Below are 23,613 nucleotides of genomic sequence, written 5' to 3' on the forward strand. Positions count from 1 at the left end.
ATGACATCATGGAGAAGGGCCTGAGAAGAAAAAATCAGACCATGTGAGAGCAAATCTCCCTCCTTCTGAACTCTGATGTGAAAGCTGAGTTATTTTAATTCATTGTTTATAGGGTACCACTAGTGGCTAGGCACTTTCCAGCCAGTGAGCAAACACTTTCCAGGCAGAGCCCCCAGGATTTTACAATCACATGACTTTGAAAAGTAGCAGACAGGATTTTCAGAGAGAGGATTTCCTGAAGCCTAACCAGGGCAGAGGCAGCTGATGTGAGGAAAAGGCTTGGCTCTGTAGGGAGCAGTACATATTTGCAAGCTGAGTGAAATGAGTGTTTCCCCCAAAGAAGATGTTATGTTAACAAGCACTGAGGGAAATAAAGTGCATCTAATTAAAAGTGAGTGCCAAGGAGATGGGTGGCAAGGGGTAAGCAAGCAGCTAGATAAGCTTTTTTTGCAGTGAATGAGAAGGCAATCAGTGCTAAAGGCAGAGGCATGTTGGGCAGGAGGCAATACGTTACACACAGTGAGCAAATGAGCTGTCCTTCACACAAATAACTGAGAAATGCAACCATGAAATCCCTGCCTAAACACCAGGTCCAAGGACAAAACACTGGGAATGGGTGTCTGAATAAACCAAAAGGTCTGGCTTGTAATGGTGGACTCATAGATTCATAGATTCATTCATAGATTCATAGGTTGTAGAGTCGGAAGGGACCACAATGGATCATCATGTCCGACCCCCTGTCCCTGGCAGGAAAGAGGACGGAGGTCAGATGACCCCAGCCAGGTGATTATCTAGCCTCCTCTTGAAGACCTCCAAGCTAGGTGATAGCACCACCTCTTTTGGAAGCCCATTCCAGATTCTGGCCACCCTTACTGCGAAAAATGTGTTCCTAATATCTAACCTAAATCCACTCTCAACTAGTTTACACCCGTTATTCCTAGTCACTCCCTGAGGCGCCCTAGTAAACAGCGCTTCCCCTATTCCCTGTTGACCTCCCCTAATAAATTTATAGGCGGGCACCAGATCTCCCCTCAGCCGTCTTTTGTGAAGGCTGAAGAGATTCAGCTCTCTCAACCTCCCCCCCCGTAGGGGCTATCATGAAGGCCACTAATCATGCGAGTGGCCCTCCTCTGGACCCTCTCGAGATTCGCCACAACTCATGACAGACTGGGTTGGGAATGACATATCTTTAGCAGCAAATGTCACAAGGCTAGTTACTATCCTGTACGCTCATGGAGTTTGTTTCCTGAGGCAGCCCTCAGGAGAGCTCCTGAGAAAAAGTAGAAGCTATAGTCCAACAATTCACCCAACACAGGATGATAAGCAAGTAATGGAACAGCAGGCTTGGGTTTTGCAGCTGCATATGAGCAAAGAGGAAGATTCACTACAATTTTTTTCACAACCATGCTCCAAAAATAGCCCTTAATCTCATGGCACTGCTGCTCAGTTGTGTCTCTAGGTCCTAAGCTTCTTCTCAGGATAAAAATAACTCCCAGTGGATAATAATATTTATACAGCACTTTTCATTGGTAGATCTCAACTCTCATTCTGTTGCAAAATGATTTCACTCTCGTAAAGTTCCAATTTGTTTTATTTTTCTAAGGAACTATTTTTTCTTGCATAGTAATTCATGGAAAAAGTCTTCTCACCCTCTCTGTGAATTGTTTTGAAAGCTCCTGACAGTCAGCTCTCATTTTTCAAACACTTTAGTACTAGGTCATGGTAAGCTGGTCATCAATCATAACAGTTGGCCTACAAAGGAGGAACAGTAACATTATCCCCATTTTACAGACAAGGAAACCGGGGTATCAAGAAGTAAAGTGACCTGCCCAAGGTCACCAAGCAGACCAGTGGCAGAGCCAGGTATGGAACCTAGGAGTCCTGAGTCCTAAACCTTTTTTTCTGTCTTCTAGCTCACTCTCTCCTGTGTAGAGAGAAAAAAAACCCTGGCATGAGGCAATCTGGAGTGTCCCCTACCCCCTGCCCACACCCAGCACCTCTCTCAGGACACACACATGGTTGAAGCAAAAAAACTGTATTTCCCTAACAACACTCACCCCCATCCCCCCATAACCAACAGAGCCCCTCCACCACCCTCCCCACCCACCAACAATAAATAACCTGCTTACAATGTGAAAACTATTTACAATGTGGCAACTATTTACAATGTCTCTGGGGGTTGGGGGTGGGGGATAGAGGGCACAGCCCGGGGGCAGGTACCCAGCACCTCAGCTTCAGGCCATTCCCCCATGGGTCTGGAGGCTGCAGCAACCCCAGTGGCAGTCACCTGAGATGGCAGTCCCTGAGGGCGGGCGGCTCCCCCTCCAGATGCCTCAGTGCAGCTCCAGCATCCCTGTGAGGTACAGCCAGGTCCTCAGGTGCATGGTGTGGGGGAGAGTGGTGGGACCCAGGCAGGTGGCAGCAGGTCTGAGGCAGGGGCTGGGCCAGGGGGTCTGGCAGGCAGGAGGCACTGGAGGATCTCTTCCCAGGCCCAGATGGGGAAGATGGTAGGCTTCCTTGTGGAGAAAGCTTCCCCAGGAGCTGTGGGCTGGCGAGCAGGACCCAGGGGCCCTGTGGGGCCATGGGCAGAGGCCGGGCAGTGGGGGACATGGACACGGCCACCAGGGCCAGAAGGGTGCCCAGGGCCAGGTGGTTGGTGTCCTCGGCCTCCACTGACTGGGCTTGGAGTACCACCTGCTGCCAGAGCAGCTTAAGGTGCTCCCACTCCAGGGCCTCCATTTGTGCCCAGTGATCCCGCTGCGCATGATTCTGAGCTTCCTCCCAAGTGATGTCCTCTACCCATCAAGCCTGCTTCCACGCCTCCCACTCCTTTGCCACGTCCACCAACTGCTGGAGCAGGGGGGTCTGGTCCATTGTGTGCCACTGGCACTGGATGGCTCCAGCGCTTGGTGGCAGTGACCCGGAGCCCACATCCCTGCTGGGGCTGGTGGGCTCTCCTCTGCATCCAGATGTTGTACCTGCAGAGGCAAGAAATAGAAGTCTTTTGTGAGAGTTTGCAACATTTCACAGATAAGAGCCTTTGTACCAGGGGTCATGCTCTACCTAGCCTCAGATCAGGGTTTGGCCATACATAGGTGCCCAAGGACCATAATAAATTGGGTGGGCAGGTCTGGGCCCAGGTGGCCATTGGCTGCCCCATACCCACTTGCTCTGCTGGAGTCGATGGAACACTGGGTGCTGGCCGCAGGCAGCCTGCCTCCCCTGCCCTCTTCAGAGTGGGATAGTCCAGGCTGCTGGCAGCACCTGCTGCTTCAGCTCCAGACCCCACTCCCACTCTCTGCTCCTGCAGGCCAACTGCTCTGCTGTGCTGCTGCCCAGCCCACAGTGCCGGGGCTTGCGATGCATGGGGCTCCCAGACAACAGGGGCAAGGGGCTGGCCATGCCCCCACCCTCCTCACAGGGGGCCTCTCTGGAGAGGTACCCCAGGGCCTCTTCCCCTTGCCTCCTGTGTCATCATTGTGTCCCCAGCATGCCCCTGCTATGTGTACCCCAGGTAGTACCAGATAAGCTGTTTGTGGATGCAGCAGCTGGGGGAGGAGGGTGGGGCAGGGTGCTGAAGGCCTGAGGCCTCCTCCTCTGGTGATGTGTCACTGAAGTGTTCAGGGTGGGGCAGGGGCAGGGGCTTGGGCAGGCCACCCTACTGGTGACAGTTTCAGGGGTGCTGTGCTGACCGGGAGTGTTCTCATTCCTGCATGCCTTCTAACAGGGCCTCATAAATGTGGGTGTTTGAGCACCTGCCCCATGCGAACTGCCTCAGCACATCAGTACCACCCCAGAATGCCATGAGGTTGCCAACCTCCTCCTGGGTCCAGCAAGGGGCCTGGGAGATCAGCACAGATGTGCATACATGGGTAGGGCTGGGGTTCAGTGGGGAGAAATCAATGACATGATATCCTGTGCTGGCTCTCTGGGCTCCCGCATGGCTGTCCCTGTGATGCTGGCCCTGGATGGCTGCCAGCAGTGCCCATCATAAGGGCATGGCCAGGAACAGAAAGCTGTGTGGTAGAGGCACATCACCAGAGCACCTGCAAGGACAGGAGACAGCTCAGGGTGAGTAGCAGCAGGGAGCAGGTGCTGGCTCTGCTGGCAGAGACAAGCAGGCAGCAGCCATGGGGGGATCCTAGGGCTGGGCAAGGGGTGCAGCAATCTGCAGCCCTTTGGAACACTCATCTGTGGCCAAGCAGCAGCTCTGGAGGGGACAGACCAGGCAGAGGCAGCCAGTGGCCTGTCCAGGGTGGGACACGGGGCCTGCTCTGGTCCCAGAGAGAGTACACAGGCTGTAGCAGGCATCTGTGCTGTGTCCCAAGGCACAAAAGGCCACAGGCTTTTATACCCTGCAGCTGGGGCTGCCAGAGAGCAGCCCAGCCCTGGGGCAGGAGAGGCTCCCAGCCAGGAGCCCTGGGGCTGGGCTCAGGCTGGCCCCCTATTGGCTGGGCAGACTCGGCACTAAGTTAGTGCCAGGTTGCATCTACATGTGCATTACTGTGCATTAACTAATCACGACTAAATTTGATACCTGCATTTGCAGGTATTAAAAGCTATTTTTACTGTGCAGTAAGGGTGTGCACATGTAAAACCATGCCCATACTGTGCCAGGCAAGTGTCTACATGTGCAGGAAAGCAGGAGCAGATTTGCTGCCAATCTTCTCTCACTTCCCAGGGACCTGCAATGGGCCCTTTCCACCACCAGGGGGAGGCCTAGGTTTCAGCTGCAGCTGCCAGCAGCTGGCAGCCATCTTTAAAAACCAGTTCTGCTCATTGCTCTCTGGCCAGCCACTTCCTTTACCAGGAGTAGCATGCCCAGAGCAGGGGCAGCATTCTTCTCACTGCCTCCACTTCCCATGCTAAGGCTGCTCTAGTCCCTGCCCCTGGCAGTAATGATCATCACCCTGCACTCCTGCTAGCCACCACACTGGCCCTGCTAGCCCACTGCACTGGCCACTGCCTGGCCCATGTCCGTCTGGGCCCTTCTGGATCCCCCATACACAGTGACCACCTGCCCAGCCACCTCATGCTGTCCCAGGGCCACCACCGCACACCTGCTGCCTCCATCCCGTCTGCCTGGATGAACCCCAGCAAGGATGCCACTGATGGGCTCCTGGATGCCACCACCATGGCAGCCATTGTCCTCCAGTCTTACAGCCTCTGGCCTGCTGGGCCAGTCAGGACTGGTGGCAGCATGCTATCCAGCATGCCTGGCACAATGAGCAGTGGCTGAAGGCCCTCAGGATGACCCAGGCCACCTTCCAGGACCTCCTGAAGCAGCTCTAGCCCCACCTAGAGCAGCAGGACACCGGCATGCAGCCACTCCTCCCTGCAGACACCCACCTGGCACTCATTCTGCTCAAGCAGGCCACACCTGCCAGCCTGCTCCCTCATAGATGCGTATGCTGTTGCAAGTGTGGTAGGCAGGGGGCTCACCTGGGGGCAACAGCAACCGGTACTCCCCCAGCACAGGCCACTTCCCCTCTGGTAGCTGGTGTCCAGGGCCAGCATGCAGCAGTCATGGCCCTGCAATGGGCAGCTCTGGCTCTGAGGTTGTGTAGAGCCGGGGAAAGCAGTGGGGCTGGCCCCAGGTGGGGTGGGGGGGTTGGTGGTGCCAGACCCAGGGTGGGGGCCAGGTGAGGGGGTTGTGGCTGCTGGAGGTGGTGCAGGACCTCCTCCCAGGCCTAGACAGGGACCTGCTTCTGGGTGGTGGGTGGCTGCCAGGGGGCAGGTGGGTCTAGGGTCGGGGGCTGGGCAGCAGGTGGCACAAAGGTAACCACCAGGGCCAGAATGGTGTCCAGCATCCAACAGTCACTGTAGCTTGCACTGCCTGGGCCAGGATGGCATTCTGCTCCTGCTGGACCTCCACCTGCTCATGCTCCAGGGCTAGGAGCTGTGCCTGGAACTCCCTGTCTGCCTGTTCCCACACCTCCTTATGCTGGTCCCATGTGTCCTCATGGGTGATATCCTCTGCCTGCCATCTGTACTGGGGGGCCACGTCCTCCACCTCTCAGGCCTAATCATCTGGTCTTCCAATGCCAGCTGGTCTTCCAATGCTGTGACCAGGGGGTCCAGGAGGAGGGTACTGTCCAGGGTCCTCCTCTGGCGGAGCCAACACATCTGCAGGGGTGCAGGCAGGCTAAGGCAGGTGGCTTGCGGGATACCCCAGGGGACACAGGGGCCTGGAATACACTCAGGCTCCCTGCTGCTGTGCCACAGGGCTCTGAGCACCTGCAGGCTTTTAAAGGTCTGAGACAGGGGCTGCCATAGAGGTAGCACAGCCCTGGGGCAGGAGAGACTTCCAGCCCAGAGCCCTGGGGCTAGCCTCAGGCCAGCCCCCTAGTGGCAGGGCTGACCTGGGAGCAAACTTGGTCCTGGTTGGTGTTTGCAAGTGTGTTACTGCACAGTAACTAATTGCAAGTAAATTCACATGTAGCAAATGTACTCACAATTAAGCATTTTTACTGTGCAGTAAGCATGCACATATGTAGACACACATACTTACTGCATAGTAAACCATGCTACTGTGCAGTTAAGCATCTTGTGTAGATGTCTACATGAGATGCTTTACTGTGTTAATCTACTGCACAGTAAAACATTACCATCTGCATATTCACAGCAATTACTGCACAGTAAATCGTGTGGGAGGCAGCTGCCTGGCAGCTGGGACACCTGCTGGGGCAGAGCAATGCAGGAGCAGCCCTGGACTAGGCTGCTCCTGTCAGGTGCAATTTACTCCCAACATGTAGACATGTGCCCATGAGTGCTTAATGAGCCTGAATTTTCTGTGGAGAAAATTCAGGCTCATTAATTGCGTGTGTAGACATGCCCAGTAATGATAACGTAACTAGACCAAGAAAGGGTGGAACAGACATGTAAATGGAGAGAGCAGAAGACAACACAGCTTTGCAGTGATTGGTGAGTACAGAAATATTGCTAAAGAAATCAATTTTCAGTTGTCACCATGGAGGGTTTCAGTCACAGTGTTGCTACAGGAGAGTACTGCATGAACCCAAGACAATAAAGGGAAACCTTTGGCAAGGGAAAGGAGGCTCTGACACAGGCATGGGTACTAAGATATTCTGAGTGATGTAGAAGTTTAGGACAAGTTCTGAGATGAACCAAACCCAAGTATGTAGAAATTATGATTCAGGACCCCCAAAATCATGAAAGTGTCTTAAACTTCACAAGGTTTTTAAAAGAATATAATAAATTACAGGTCTTTTGCTTGCCATCTTGCTTCTGAGGGCCTGGACACACAACTCACTTATACTGGTGTAATTCCCATTGCCTTTTAATATCACTGTATGCTATAATGGAATTCAGAATAGAAAAAGGAACATCTATTTCTGGGGAAGCTGGTTGCAGTAGACACTATTACAACCCCTCCCCAATAGATGGCAGCAGAGCAGGTTACAGTCTGTTTCCATATAGAAAACTGCTGCCCTGGGATACCTGTGTGGCAGGGCACTGGTGGTGCTGCCACTTTAAGGACTGGGCCAGGGAAGGGCAGGTGCCTCAGCCCCCACCTTCAGGTGGGTTATTTAATGCAGGGAGGCCAGGTAAGCTTCTTGAAGCACATGAGCCTGCTGGGGTGAGTGATCCTGTGGGGCCAGCTGCGCTTTGTGAAGCATCTGAGCTGGGAATGGGGGATCCCCAAACCCTGTGGACGGGCATGCAGCTTAGACCTGACCTGAGGGACCACAACTGGTCCATGCTGGAGCCAGGACCCAAGGTGTGGTTGAAGGGCCAAGTTGGCCTACCACAAGGGATGCCCAGAGAGCAAGAGGCTCAGGATCCTGACTGCCCTAAGACGGGGCCAGGGCCTAAGGGGGAGCCAAAGTTTCCAGACAGGGGACCACAGCTAATGGAGTGAAGGGTACGGCTGAGTTAGTTGCCTGCATTGCCATCTGTGAGGCTTGGGCCCCAGTTTAGGGGTGGAACAGAGCTGCAGATATTTCCCTGAACATTGGGGTTCAAAATAGGCAGCCTCCCACCTGATTAACACCTCAATACTAGTACATCAAGGCATGGCAGGCGAATGAGGTGGGCAGTTGGCCCATAGACAGGAGGCGGGCTGGTGCTTGTACTGGGCATGAAAGCTTGCCCCATCACAACGTGTAGACAGACAGGGCATTTTTACATGTGCTCTCAGAGGCGTGGGTTGGGGGGGCACCTTAATTAGTGAGTCACGCTAATTAAAAGTGCCCAAGCATCACGTGTATCAGCTAAAAAGTGGCAGTGGGACACTTTGAATTAAAGCTCATCAAACAAGCTTTAGTTTAAAGCACCCCACCTCAATTTTTCAGTGCAGGGATGCTGATATACATGATTTACTGGAGCGTGTTAATTTCCATGCTCCCGCAGAGTCAATTAATCAAGTCTGTTCCAATGCACTAGATTTTCAAGGCATCAGAGCAGGCTCCCTGCATGTGTATAGACCAAAATGCTTATGGTGGCATAACTTGCGCTGGTGTTGTTTTACCCCTGATTTTTTTAGGGTCATTCTACATTAAATTCTGGAAAATTATACCAGTGCATGGGCTTACCTTGTCTCACTGCTCCTGAGCCAGATGCAAGTGGCAGTGACTCCAAGCTTGCTTCTTTTCCAAAGAAGAAAACAGTTTCCCTGCTTAATTTAGGATGGTTGATTTGGGGGGGAAAAGGTGTGTGTTGTATAAGAGAAAATAGGGTACTTTCATACAATAAAAGTTGTGATTCTGATGTAGTCCTGCAACTAGGGCTTTATGAAGAAAACAGTTTCAGTATAGACACTATACAATTCCAAGAGTTGGCAACACTGTAAATTGTTATTGGTGAGTCTGTCTCTGCCGCATGCATCTTTTCTAGACACTGCATATATTGCACCAACATATATTCAGCTTTACCTAGTCTGATCCTCTTATATTCACTTATCAAAGTGTGGCATACACTATTTCCATCATATCCACCATTGAGGTAAAGCATATACTATTCAACCTCTTATCTCTGAATTGTGCCCTAAGACCTTAACCTTTAGCAACTGAAACATGTTTGCTTGTAGTTCATATTCTGACACAAGATGTCTATATGCTGTTTAACATTCCAGACAGAATGTAGCTTGTGGTAAACAAATATGACAAAAATGAGAATCAAGCTGTGTGGAAACCTGGTGGCTTTTTGTGTCTGTAGTTGTAACTGTTTTCTTTTATAATTGTCTCCTGTTTAGAATGGAGCATGCTTCCTTATGTCACAACAGAAGTGACTTCCCAGTGTGGCTAAAATGCAGTACAACAGTCCTCAAAGTAAGAGAAGAATGTTTCTGGGGAGCAGCTGGTAGCTGTAGAAAGAGACTGTGTCCTCTTAGAAACCCTATTAAACCCACGCTTCAAAAAGCTATTATGAAATTGCCAAGGACCTCATTATCCTAAAACTATTGTACAGACCTGGTTAAGGGCTCATTAGTGCTGACAAACTCTCACGCCTTCTTAAGAAAGTGACAGCACAAAACTGCAGGCCGGGGAGTTTGAAGAGATTATGATTCAAGAATTGACCATATCTCAGTATAAATTTACCTGGATTGAATGCAATTTTGAGAGTGAAGTTCAAGCAAGAGGCCAAGAGGAAAATCACAGTGGTCTTTGAGCAGAAAGCCCTGCTGCAGCTCCAGAGAAGGTATTGCTCCATGAGGGAGGAGTCTGCACAAAGGAAGCTGTGTCATGAAATATGATATGCCATGTATAATCCACAGGCCACTTCTGGGCATGAAGACACATTAGCTTGGAGCCAGGGACATCCTGTTTTGGTCAGGCATAAAGGCTTCAATTATTTTGTATCCAAGTGTAAAATATGCAACAAGCAACAAAAGACAAAATACAGCCCGAAGATCATGAGAGTGAGAGCCCTTGGCAATACTGGTGAGATCTATTCAAACCAAGTGGGAATGATTACCCCTTCTGAAGGACTGCATCTTGGCTGATGGTGACATCCGAATGCTGTCCAACACGTCAGATCTTGATACATTGCAATTTGCTTGCTATAGTACCTCAGACAAGTTAATCACAGACAATGGGTGACAAGTCACAAGCAAATCATTTCGACAACTTTCTGAGAAGTATCCAAGCTCAGTATGTCGAGCCTCTCATTATGGACAGTCATCTGTGTCTGTTGCAAAGCCTATTCATTCAGCATAGAGCTAAAGAGAGTGTAGGTTTGTAAGGCACCAACACTAAACTTTGCACCAGAGCAGCAACATGCCATGTTTTGATAGTTTCCTTGCAGGGTGAGGAAGGGCAACAACATCAGAGTTGCTTCAGACCTTGGGAGTCTTTAAGCGGAGACTGGACAAGCTTCTTGTGTGCAAGGAAGGTCACCCCGGAATGTGAGGAGAGCTAGTCGTTATCAGATTTGAGAGCAAAGGACAGCTCCCCCCCCCCCCCCCCCCCCAAGAAAAAAAAAAAAGGACTGGTAGATCAGGCAACAAGACTGGGATTCAAGGTATCTGGGTTCTTTATGTGGCTCTGCCATCAGACTGCTGGTTGACACCATGTAAGTCACTTTCCCTTTCTGTACCTCCATTCCCTCCATGAGGATCGTGATCCTTGTAAAGCACTTTAATATCTCCCGAAGAAAGATGCTGTTTAGAAGCTGTTAGTAAAGTAGCATAGCTCTTCACCAGTGTCACTTTTTGTTACTAACCCTGAAGGGCAGCATTATAGGATTATACTACAAGAAGCCTGGTGGAAAATCATGGTAGAAGGAACTTATTATCAAGATGGCTGTGTGATCTTAAGCACTGCTGGATGACCCAGATGCTGAGAAGTCCAGCACTGCATACAAAGGTAGCAGGTGACAAACCTGAGAGTGGGTGACCAAGGTATAAAAAACATTGAAGCCTCAGGTCAGGGAGTTGAAGCCTTAGGTCAAAGAGTGTCCACAGATACAATAGTGAAGATTAGCCATCAGACAGCTAGAATTTGAAATGGGATAGATCATCTTCCTTCAGGGCTTGAGCAAACCAGTGAATGGGGCATACATTCTTATTGTCTATTTATTTGCACCTTCCTCTGGGGCATCTGGTACAAGGCACTCTAGATACTGGGCTAGGTAGTCTGATATGACATGGGCTATGTTCCTTTGTAGATTGTTATTTCTATAAGGCTATAAGATTCAACAGTGCTTCCCAGGCAAATTAAAAGTAGTCTTCTTGCCCTGAAGTCCTTGCAGTTATTTGAGAAAAGGTATAATGGGAGACAGTGATCAATAGTTGGGTGCTAGATGGCATCCTGCATGTAGAAAGAGGTTCTGGGTGAGAAGGATAGAGCTACACAGGACTGTGAAGGAAGTAGAGCTCTCCCAAAAGGAGAGGTGGAGGGAGCTTGAGGGGAGGAGCAGGAACCACAGAAGAAAAGTATATAGGAGAAAACGAGGAAAGGCTAGGGTCTAGAGATGGAAGGACAGCCATGGCTGTACTGAGGGCGGGGCATAGGGAGGACAGCAGGCTGGAGGCAGTGTACCTGAAGAGGAGGTATGCACTGTGCCTAAAGGCACCACCTATGCACTACACAAATGCCAAAAGTTTAAATCTGGCCCCTGACTTCACACTCACTATCCTGCAGGTGCAATCTTGTTGGCATTGAGAATGGCCTTTACCTTTCTAACTTCTGATTTGATGTAGGAATCAGGCAGAAATCTCATGGTCTAACAATGCACCATAACAGCTTATGTATGCAAATCTGCAGGGCAAAACTGAGAGTCTGCTTTAAAAGCATTTGGTTCAATATGTGCAATGCAGGCAAATAAATGTAGTTTAGGAGATCTGTGATCAGTCTTATTATTCTTGTATCCTGAGCAGGGATGGGATGAGAATGGTGGTTTCTTTAAGGCACTTTAGTACTCTCTGCATCCTGGGACTCTGCAGGCACCTGCTGTTCCTTTGTGTAATTTGGAGCTATCTCAGAAGTGCTCTAAGCTGAAGAGACAGATAGTAACTGTCCTGGCATGTCCCAATTCACCTGTGCCTATGTCTGTGAGCTGTGCTGGCACAGACCTTTTTAGCCAGTTTCACACTGGCCAAGGTGGTCTTATGTACAGATGGCCACTTACACTTTTTAAAGATCCTCCATGTTGCCTAAGAAACCTAAAGGGACACATGGGTGACAGAGGTACAGGACTTGTCTTCAGCATGGAGGTAAGTTATAACTCAAGTGTTGTCCCTAACTTTAGCCCTGTCCATAAGCAAACCTGGTACCTTGAGTGTGGAGTTACTTGTAACTTAAGTGAAAAGACACAGGCTATAGCCTGCATTAACTGCTAGGACCCTCATGCTCTTCTGCTAGATAGCTTAATCACTCTGTGCAACTTGATGTTAGTCTATGGTGGGTATGCCTTCACAGCAGAGTGCACTTGGTTGTAGGCAGGAGTGCTGGGGTTTGTCAAGTTTGCCTGCTAGTGTCTGTATTGCAGAACCTCACATAGCAAATGCAGCTGTGGCTGCGCTGGTGCTGCAGCAGACCAGTTAGGTGCTGTGAGTTCTGGGAGTGTACCACAACGTCCTCAGTACCTGAGCAAAGTGAGTGACTCTAGGGACTGCTTCAGTGTGCTGTTGGAGAATTTTTCCTTCTTGGCCTGCAATCCAGCCGGTGTATATTGCTGAGGCACTTCCAGCTCTGCAGGCTCCCTGCTTCTGGCCAGGTGGTGCCAAGCATGGATCCAGCTGAGGTTAATCAACAGTCCTGCTTTTGACTGCACTGCTACTGCAGCAGGATGGAGAGAGGTGGTGTGGTGGAGGGCATTTAATCCATGGCTTGTGATCCTCAGAAGAAGGTTCATATTAACCTGGCTCTAAGGGGTATGTGGGGCTAAAATGCCTGGGTTAATGCTGCAGTGGATGTATGGATACCTTTGAGTGTTATGTATAAATTGTTACATTTGCCCTGGATTGCAGAAGGGAACAGCAGGACTGTAGGCAAGGTACTGCTGTCTGAATGAACAAGCTTCATCGTTCTATGAGTTTAACTTCTTGGTCTTTTGAGAACAACACAGTGGAGACTGGCCAATGTGGCTGCTCTCACCCAGCTAGGTTATTTCATGTACAAATAATTCAAGTCAACTTGTCACTGAGGACTAGGCTCAGACCCCTGGACATGTTTGCTTTCCTGACCGTTGTACAGTGAACGTTGTTTTTGGAATGTGGCCTTAGCTGTGGCCTTGGGAAATATGAAAAGCTCAAAATGAGACAGGAAGAAAAATTAAAAAATCCACAGCAAATTAAACCATTTTTCTCTAGTATTTTCCACCAAGGGACTGGCATTTCATAATGAAGGGGAAAGTCAGATACCTTCAGATATGCCCTTATTAAATTAAAGATGTAATGTAATTGCCTGTTCATAGTATGGCTATCAAACTAAATGCGGTACAAAAGATTTTAATACCTTTTTTAAACAAACGGAAGGTCTCATTATTCTCTAGTGTGGTTGCAGTTTCCACTGCCTATCAAATGCAATCTTCTAATTCTTAAACTATTTCATTAGGTTTCTCCCCTATAGAATACCTCTAATGTAAAGTGAAGTGTCCCGCCAGGAATTAGCAATTAGTCTCCAAATATCAAGAAGACAATCAATCATGAGAATGAAAGAAGAGAAAGAGTGCATGCAAATTCTGCCCTCTTCGTTGCAATGCACCATATCCTTGGGAGCAAGTTAGTCACCATGCCATGAAGTGGTGCCATAACCCAGGAAGCTGAATGGATTAATATAGGTGGGAAGTAAACTCATGCCCAGATGGCAAAGTGTAGGATCTGATGGGGTGGAAATTGTAGTTTGAGTTATAAGCAGGGTTCCTTTTGGGAGGTGCTGGAAAAATTAGATGCAACTTGGGGGAAAAAATTATCATCAGCAAGGGAGAAGAATTTCTTTGCTGGAGAAAAAAAACTTATAGTCACTCTCATCAGGACTGCAGTCTCAGGCAGCAGCCAGTTGCAGTGCTTCGGAGAAAAGAATAATGCTCTCATGTACCTAATGCTGTAATATTATCCCATGGGTGATTTCTTCCTCACTCAGCTGCTCATCTGCTTATGATTTGATCACCTATCAGTGAGTTCAGCTTTACTGGTGCATCAGTTTCCACATGTTATGTGTCTGCATTTAAAAAGTGCATCTAGAAAACAAATTCACAAGGGGCCTGATCTTGAGTGTGGGCAACATAAAGTTACTGACCAGCCTGATTTCACAGGCACTAAAAACACCTGCGTGAGAAAAATGTGTCAGATTTTCCTCTAGTATTTTGTTGGCACTGTAGCCACAGGAAGAGGAAAAAGAAACATTTTACAGAGTCATTGGAGCCCATGACAGTGGCAGTAGCACTTCTCTGAAAAACAAGGAAATCCACAGAAATGCTCCTGGTTTTGCTGTCTGCTGTTTCAAGCATCCTTGGATGGAGCCAAGCTGCATCTGCTTTTAGGAGCCAGTTTCCAGTAGCAGCATGCCAGAACTTGCTGTAATCCAGAGCACTGGGATGGAAGCAGAATAGTTTTTATCAGCAAAACATCTGAGAAACACAAGAGCTGGAGAACACTGAAATGTGCAGTTTCTGAAAATCTAATGTATTTCTGCTTAGACCCACAGAGATGGACTGACTATTCATTTCTGCTCCGTGATGGCAGAACTGCAGACAGAGAGAATGGGAGAGCACTGGTTCTGATCTCACCATCTCTGAGTTACACAGCAAGGCCAGGCCTATCAAGCACTAATTTTCCAACTACTGTAATCTGTTGGGACAGAAACCTGTATCTCTTTCAAGTCAGGCAGACGGGAGGGTAAAATGGCATCTTATAGACTGATTCAGAGAGAGTGACAACACGCCACTAATTCAACATCTCTTTGAAAGACTGGTGACAAAGTGTTGCTGTGTCTCATTTGGAATGATCTGGCTTCAAAACCTTGACTAAATCACATAGAGCAGAGATTTGGGACTCCCACATCCCAGGCCAGGGCTCTAGCACCCTGGCAATCCAGGGTGTTACTACAGTGCTAAGAACACTGAGACCTTTAGGTGTTTCTCCAGTAGGAAGTCTTGTTTTTACCAGGGTTGCGGGAAGGGCTGAGCTGGCTGAATGGGAATAAAGCCACAATGAATGTTTGACACAGGTTTGTTAGGATCTGCTAATTTGATGCACTCTCAGTCTCAGCTGTAGGGGAAGAAAGACCTGTCCTTGGCTAAATGGTATTTGACTGATAGTCAGGCTGAAGCTGAAAGAACCACTGTAAAAGCTATAAAGCAAACTCTCAGCTGCTGCAGTGGCTGGGCCAGCTGAGGTCTTCCGTTATCCAGAGGAGGGAGTGGCTCTAGGGGAACATTGAAAAAATGGCTCTTAGGCAGAGACAGGCAGACATTTCCCAGGAGAATGCCAGATTATTTCTGTCCTGAGCAAGCAGGAAACTTTTTGCCTGTCTAGAAAAAAGACAGTTCCTAGTTATGGTAGTAGAAAGGTAGACAAGAGAGTCCCAGAAGGCTATTGACTAGTGCTGTGGGTGAGGATAGAGATATGGAGTGTTTGTCTACAACAGTGATTCTCAACCAGGGTGATGAAGCACCACAGAGTGCCACCAGATCCTTTCAAGGGTGTTGTGAGGTGTGAGGAGATAAACACAGGCTTAGGCTTGTCCCTTCCTGAACAACCCCCCACCCCACTGGCCAGATCCTCTGTCAAGAGGTATATGCTGTAATATATAAATTAGTTTCTGAAATGGTGTGCCACTCCATTCACAAAGTTATGCCTGAGTCCAGTGAGGTGTGCTTTGAGTCCAAAAAGATTGAGGACTGTCCCAGGGGCTCTTGCAAGGGCCTGTTGTCCTGCTTGCACATCTCCAAGCTAGGAATGCAGTGGCAAAGCCACTCTGGGGCATTCTCTTATGGCCCCACTCAAGACCTGAATCTCTAACATGTTGGAGGCTGTGGTGGTGGATGCAGAACAGGTTCACTGTACATTTCTGAGTTGCTCCAGTTCCTTCTTTTTTGTGGCTTTGTGACAAGGTACTTAGCAGAATTCACAGATTCCCTGGAATTTGACAGGGCTATGTCATGAATGCTTCTGCTATGGCCATAAATTTGCAACCTTTCGGCTGTCAACTGTGCACTTTAGCACCCATACAACCCCAGCCCCTTTTAACCCTATAAGCAGAAGCAGATGCGTGTGGTGTACTTGGGAGCTCCCCCCGCCTCCCCTCCCTGACAGTCAGGAACTTGGCATGCATGTGATCTTACTGAACCTTGTTTGGTTTTAATTGTAAAGTTAAAAAGTTTGGTTTTCAACAGTAAAGACTCCATGCAAAGGACACTTCTGTACTTGAGCTCCTAGATGTAGTGCTTATGAGGCTTCTTACATCTTGCCCATATTAAACATGCTCATATAGTCAGCTGCAGACTCGGCTCAGCTTCACTGTAAATAGAGGCTGGCACTCGTCAGCTTGGCAGCTTGCACATGGTGATGTGGTGAAGCATGCTTGGGATGGTATACCACTTGCTTGCAAACAGAGCATGCACTGGCCTCATGCTGGGTGCCACAAGGTCTGCTTTGTTGCTGCTGTTTTCCTCATGCTAATGGTGTAACAGAACCTTAGTGTTCATGGATCAAGAGGCTTTGGAGACTCGCATGTTCTGTTAATCAAAGGGATACGGGCAGAGACAGAACAAGCCTCTCACACACTGGAGGGGTCAGTGAGATTCAGTTGTGAGTGCCTGTAGGGCTGAGGGAGGTTGTCTTAGTGCATGCTCAGCTTCTCAGCCCACTAGCGTTCAACCTCTGGCCCATGGGCCAGATTTGGCTTGTGAGGCCATGTCATCCTGCTCTTAGGTCTCCCCCCAAGTCCAGAAATTTAGTAGGGGAGCAATGGCAGCATTAATTGGCTGTTCCACTGCACTGCTGCCAAGTTTCTGGAAACGTGGGGAGCCCTGCAGGCTGCATAATGTTTGCCAGCATGCAGGGACAGAACAGTATGCCAGGGAGCTTGTACATGTGACAGGGGTTTAGTGCTCAGGGTTTTATTTTATGCCCCCTAAATTGAAATGGTGTGTTTTTAATTGAAACCCTTTTCTCTTTTATTTTGTTGGAGCCAGAGTCTGCCCACAGCCAGGGGGTTAGCTGCCAGCGGGCTGAGCGGAGCCTGAGCTGTGGGATGCCCCAGTCCTTTCCTCCATGGTGGTGGTGCTCCCTGGGGCCACCCAGGTGGGCTGCTAGTGGGCTGGGTGCTGTCCCAGCTTGAAGGTAGCACCCGGCATGATCCAACTGTTCCCCAAGCCTACATGAGGAGCAGCACCCAACAGGCTTCCAGCGGGCAAGCTCAGAGAACAGTTGGATTAGGCTGGATGCTGCCTCTGAGCTGGGCAGCACCTGGCCCACAGAAGCCCACCTGGGTGGCCCCAGGGGGCACCGCTGCCATGGAGGGAAGGACTGGGGACTCCCACAGTTCAGGGGCCGCTCAGTCCACTGGCAGCTTGCTCTTGGCAACGGGAGAGGTGGGCAGGCTCTGCTGAAAAAAAAAGGATCAGGCCCCTTGCCACTTCGGCAGATGCCTGCTGAAGACAGAAGCAACAAGGGGCTTGATTCTTTTTTCCTGTGGCGAGCTGACAGCTGAATCATTGCAATTTATGTTGCAAACTAAACTACATCCAGGTGTAGTTTAGTTTGCAACGATACAAACTCATCTAAAACCCCCCAAGCTGGTGCACGTGTAATGTGTGGTACCATTAAGGCGCCACAAATGACATTTTCATCACGTGTACACCATGACAAATGTCACTTGTACAGATGCCTCCAGATAGCACCCACGTACCAACCCTGCACGCAGACTCTGGCCCACAGACTGGCTCTGTGTAGGCTGGCAGGTTAAGTAGCATTGTCTCAGCCCATTGTGGAAAAAGCTTTTTTTTTTTCCCTAAGGAAAAGAACTGGACTGAGCCTTAAGTGAATTGAAAGTCTGAAGAGTTATCAGAGGGAAATTAGATCGTTAATTTAGGGCTGATTAAGAGCTAAAGAGATTTAACAATGGCACAGGCACCAAAGGGAGTTTGTAAAATGTGTGCTTAGCCAGCAAGGGCCTTGAATTCGTGCTGCTACAGTGGACCCTGCACAAGGAACTGATTAGGAAAGACAGCATTTGTGAAGCCTGCCCCCACACCGCAGAGATTTGATTAAAGCAGGCAGCTACAAAAAGGTCAGGTAATGGGAATCAGCTAGCTTGATGCAGGAAGAAGAGGGCAGAGGCAAGTGGGGGGAAACTGCCTTACTTTCTGGAATCCTATTCTGATTTGAGTTAAACCTCAGAGTGGACGGCGTGTCCTCAGCTCCACGTCCAAGCACCCTTTGAAGTGCAGTGAAATTTGCACCTGGAGTTTCTGTTCTGGATCCAGGTCTGAGCTCTTTCCAAACTCTGGGGAATATGAGCAGGGCATGTATTAGGAGCCTTAACAGGCAGCCCAGCCCAGACTAATTGCCTAGCTACCCAAACCTACCAGAGAATGCAACTGGCCACCCTCCCCAGGTAATGCACCAGCTGACCATGTTACAGCTTCCTGATTGGCTGCTGGAGAGAGCAGGCTCCCCATTTATGTCTGCTTGCTAGCAACAGGTTGCTAGTTACCTGACAGTTTGCTGGAAGTTTCCTTGGGGGTCGTGTTTTTGCCTTGCTGATTCCTGACCCGAGTTGGTTCTGCTTCTGAACTCTGGGTTTTTGGAAATTTCCCTTGAATTTGATTTCTGACTCAGCCTGTAACTTGGACTCTGCCTCTGGATTTCCCCCTTGAATTATAGGTCCTGCCTTTCCCTAGTGGTCTAACTACTAGGTCAGACTGCCTATGCCGTGATCCTTACAGCATGACTTCTCCACGTGGTGGTCATAGCCCCCTGGGCCCATGAACAGGTGCCAAAAGTTCACTCTTTATTAAGAAGCCATAGAAAAAAAAATCATACCATTGAACATGGGATTGGCTTATAGTTTTACCATGTATGAAATCAGATGTAGCAGGTTTGACTGAATCCTATTTGGGAGTTAAAAGACTTGGCTGACAGAATGAAACCGCTCACCTAACCCACTGAGGGACAGGTGCCAGGACAATGTACCTCTCGCCACAAGCTGCACTTGCATCCTCTGCTGTTCTTTGCCCTGGCAGCTGCTGCCCCCCACTAGGTAGGACTTCTGTGTTGCTAGAGGGGAAGCTGTTTCTTCCCCATGATGGCGGTGACTGCTTCCTACTTCAACGCACAAGGTTTAGCTCTCCTACCAGAAGCAAGGAGGAAGAGGAGGGATACTCATTTCTCAGTGATTTCACATCCCTGTTGTCACAAACCAAATTAAGTAGTGCCCATGTCACAAACAAATAAAACCATTCAAAACAGTTTTAGTCTGCACTAGGTTAACTAAGAGTTAACTAACAAGAAGATAGTAACAGTTTTTTTGCTGCGCATGTCAAAAATAAATTTATAACTGTGACACCAACATGAAATAGAACTTAGTCTTCTGTGCTGTACATAAATCATTATAATTGGTCAAAGAAAACAAGGAGTAACCCTATGATAACACCCTAGCGAAGACCACTATACAATTGGCGATTCTAATTAAATTTATGATGTGGCGAAAAACAATTGGCTATCATACAAACAAAACCCTGCTGCATTTCCGCCAAAGTCGAAGACAACTCTGTACCTGGGAGTAAATCTGACAATTTGATCAGTTGTCAGCATCTTCCCGCCGCGACCTCCCTGGCGTACCCTTGACCCGCATGCCCGATAAGACCGCCGGCCCGTATATATGTCTGCAGACCGACCGACCGAACTCTAAGCTGTAACTAACTAAGTATATCTGACCTCCGTCTTTCACCACCTTGACGGCGTGAGTAAATAATCTTGCTTTGCAACCGATAAGCGTCCGCCTAATTAATTCCACTCCATGCGTCACAAGTACCCGCCTGACGGACCCTTAACTGCCCGGGTGGGAGTCAGGGAGAGCTGCTGGCCAGCTGCCCTGGGTCCCAACACCTGTGATAGCAGGTAGGTATGCCATATTGGCCTGGAAAGGGTGAAAGAGCTTTGGTGGGCTCAGTCGTTCCCACCCTGCTAGACCTGTGATTGGTGTGGTTGGAAGGAGGTCTTGAAAGAACCCAGTGCCCAGTAGAGTTGGGAGGAAAATCAGATCATCAGTTTTTGCCCTGTGAGGAAATAGTCTGGTGGGCCTAGGTCTGGTGTTGTTTAAGAGCCTGGTGCCTGCTAGAGGTTCCCTGAGGCAAGAGAAGCTTGCTGCTAGAGTACCGTGGGGATTTGCTATTGGGTCTTGCTGGTGAAATGTGTTGTGGGGGTGATGGTGACAGCAAGCCCCTGTCTTGTGCACTTGGTTGGGGACTTGGCAGTGGTTGTCTGTGGACCTGGTAGTGATCCTGTTACACCAATTTATGTCCTCTTCCTGCTAGTCTGTTAGGTAGCTGGCTCTGAGGAGTGGGCACTGAGACCCGCTCGTGTCTATTTTGTTGTTCTCTTTCAGCCTGGGGGAGACTGGCAGCACAGCCAGCAGCTATGATGGGGCTGGGAGCTATGGTAAAGGTAAGTGTGCTTCCCTCTGATGTTATTTTGCAAACTGGTTCTGGGTAGAACCGCTTCAGGGCCTCTTGGGGCAACCCCACCATTTGCCTGCTGTGATCCTTGAGGCTGTTGAAGGAAGGAGTGACTGTTGCTATGGTCATATAGTTGGGTTATTGCATATTTAGTGGGAGATGGAGGTCAGGCTGTACTTGGCTTGCTGTTCTGATTCATAAGAAAAGAAAGAAAGAAACATGCTTGACTTAGTGCAGTAAATATTCTGCTGTCTCTTAATTACAGTGGGCTAGGAGGGCAAGGCTGCCTGTGCAGTGAGTTGAAGAGTGGAGAGGAATGAGGGAAGGCAGCATTTCATAAGGAGTCTCCATCCCATGTTGAGGAGATGTGCCGGCAAACACTCTTAGGCGAGTGCTGCTGAGAGACTTTCCCTTCTTCCTGGGCATACATGAAAGGGCACTCCCCATAGAAGTCATAATCTGGTCATTCCCAATGTGGAGACTGATTTGGCTCAGTGCTGCTTATTGCTGTCTGCTCTCCCTGCTATTGCAGGTCATAGGTGTCACCAGGAATGCTGGTGCTCTGGGCAGGGATACGGGGAGGCAAGGAGCCGTGGTGCTATGTGTTGGAGAGGTGGGGCGCGCTGGAAACGATCACAACATGGGTTACTGCTGCTGCTGCTGCCATGATGCAGGCTCCACGGGGGTTGCCCCCGGGCTGGTGCCCCACTCACTCATTCTTAGTTATGCTACTGCTGCAGAAAATGAAGACGAGACAAAGGAGATAAAGTCATGCTATAATGTATGCCAGAGCTGCCGCTGGCCTCAGGGCCTGCACCTTTTCAGGGCTCTGAAGCTTTGCAGCATCTCAAGCTGTCATGGCTGAGAGAGACAGCCACATTTCTGGAGAACCTGGGTCCATGGTGACAACAGCACAGAACAGGTATAACTTGGAGCACAACAGGGAAATACAGAGGAACCAAGCAGCACTAGTGAAGTCCTGTAGAAAGCAGGGTTGGCAAAGCAGGTGAGAAATCAGTGCCTCCTTGTCCAAGGCAAGCCAATTTATCCACCAGGGTGTGTGGTCAAATCAGCACCTGAGGTAGTTAAAAAAAAAAGGGGGGGGGGGGGGGGCGGCGCGGGGGCTACTTAACAGGTCCTTCACCGTTCTAAAACAATGTCTTTCAGTCTTCTCAAAGCACACCTCCAGCTCCATCTTATACACCAACATTTACTAATATTTGGATCCAAACATACCTCAATTTAGAACAAAACTATTGCTTGATTGTAGAACAACCCCTCTGTCTTGGTCTGAACCCACCTTCTGCTTTGCTGAATGAACTTTACTCTTCAGGTGGAGGTCACTTCAGGATTTGGGGGAGAAACAGGGGTGCCCAATTCCCCCAGGATCAGCCCTGCTAGAGGTATTTCTGGTCTGAGAGCTGATCACAATGTGCATCAATTGAGAATGCCAGCAATGCTTTTCAGGCACAGGGATTATAGATACTTTTGGCTTCTGACCTGATCTTCCTGTTCAACTTTTGTCTTTCAAGGCCTCTAGGAAGTGGCGGCTCCTCCTCCTCCTTGCCCAACATCTGAGTGAGACCCGATCTGATCCCCACCAAGCTGTAGGGTAAGGTTCTGACCCAAATCTGGATCTAGTGCCTTGATGGGGGCACTTGGCTGATTCTGGTTCCATTTGCCTTCTCAAAAATTGAACAGTTTTAAGACAGATGTTCATGAATAAATCAGCTCTTGTACCCCTTGCATTATGGGAGTTCCTCTTTCCATTCCATTATTGCCTATACTGCTTTTTCTCAATGTCCTGTGTAGGCTAAATCAGTACATAAACCACTTCCTGGAACTGGAAAAGAGTGGTTATAGTGAGATAATAATGTTGAGTCTAGGTACATTCCAGTGCCAAAAACCTGTAATGCTGCTTCATAAATAGTCTAAGAAACTCATTTTTGTTGTGATTTCTTGTTATATACAGGCTAGACTGCTACTCCATATATTTGTGTTCTACATAAAACACAACTAAACTGGCTATAATAATTTTATAGACTTCAGTCTTCTGATAGCATTCGGCAGAAAGAAGGAATGTGGCTAGTTTTGAAAGTATGGCATCTTTGAGAAACTGATGATCAGGCTGATAGGAAACATCTCATGCGAGGTGCGTATAATGAGACTAGACAGGAAGCTGATGGAATGTTAGACAACTGCAGGAGAGAGACGCACAGACGCATGCTGTTGCCAGATTTGTTTAATGTAATACTGGAAGTAGTAATGACTTTGACTGACTGAGGTGGAACAGGGAGTCCAAGCTAATGGATAACCTTAGATTTGCAGGTAAGGTTCACCTCCAAGCCTGGATCAAGGAGAATCTACAGAGGCTAACTCAGGAAGTGTAAGGGAAAAGAGAACATTACAGCTGAAGATCAGCACAGTAAGGACAAATATAAGTGGAAGAAGTAAAGATCTAAACTGGGGAGGGGGAATTAGCATACCTTGGAGGACTAGTACAGGAATTGTGAAGAAAATAAAGAGTTGTATTAGCCACTGCTGCATTGGGAAAACCCTACAAAATCTGGAAAGATAAAGGTTTTTGAGTAAGAACAAGAATCAAGGTATAAGGAGGGGGGTGGGGCAGGGCAATGATATATACTGACTGCAGGAGGTGGGGAACCCAGCTGATAAGGCAACAACTAGGCCAAAACAATACCGTTTTTGAAAAGTCAGATGTCTGTGCTAGCTTGGACATGTGTCAAGAGCAGACATGTAAGAATACCATACATGGGAATCTATACCAGATGGCAAGGACCAGCAAAACAGAGAAGATTGAGAATATGTTGGGTCAACACAATGAAAAATGACAGAACAAAAAGATGAATGAAGTTATGAAGTTGGTACATGATAGAAAACAAAGAAAAGATTTCACATGGTCTCCACTGCTGAGTTCACAGAGGGGCAGCCAAAATCTCCAGCGTCTCAAACAGCAAGCGCCAACATGCAATATGAAACTATGCCTAGCGAGGATCAAAGTTTCCT

The sequence above is a fragment of the Alligator sinensis genome, unplaced genomic scaffold (assembly GCF_000455745.1).
Source record: "Alligator sinensis unplaced genomic scaffold, ASM45574v1 scaffold156_1, whole genome shotgun sequence".
NCBI lineage: Eukaryota > Metazoa > Chordata > Crocodylia > Alligatoridae > Alligator > Alligator sinensis.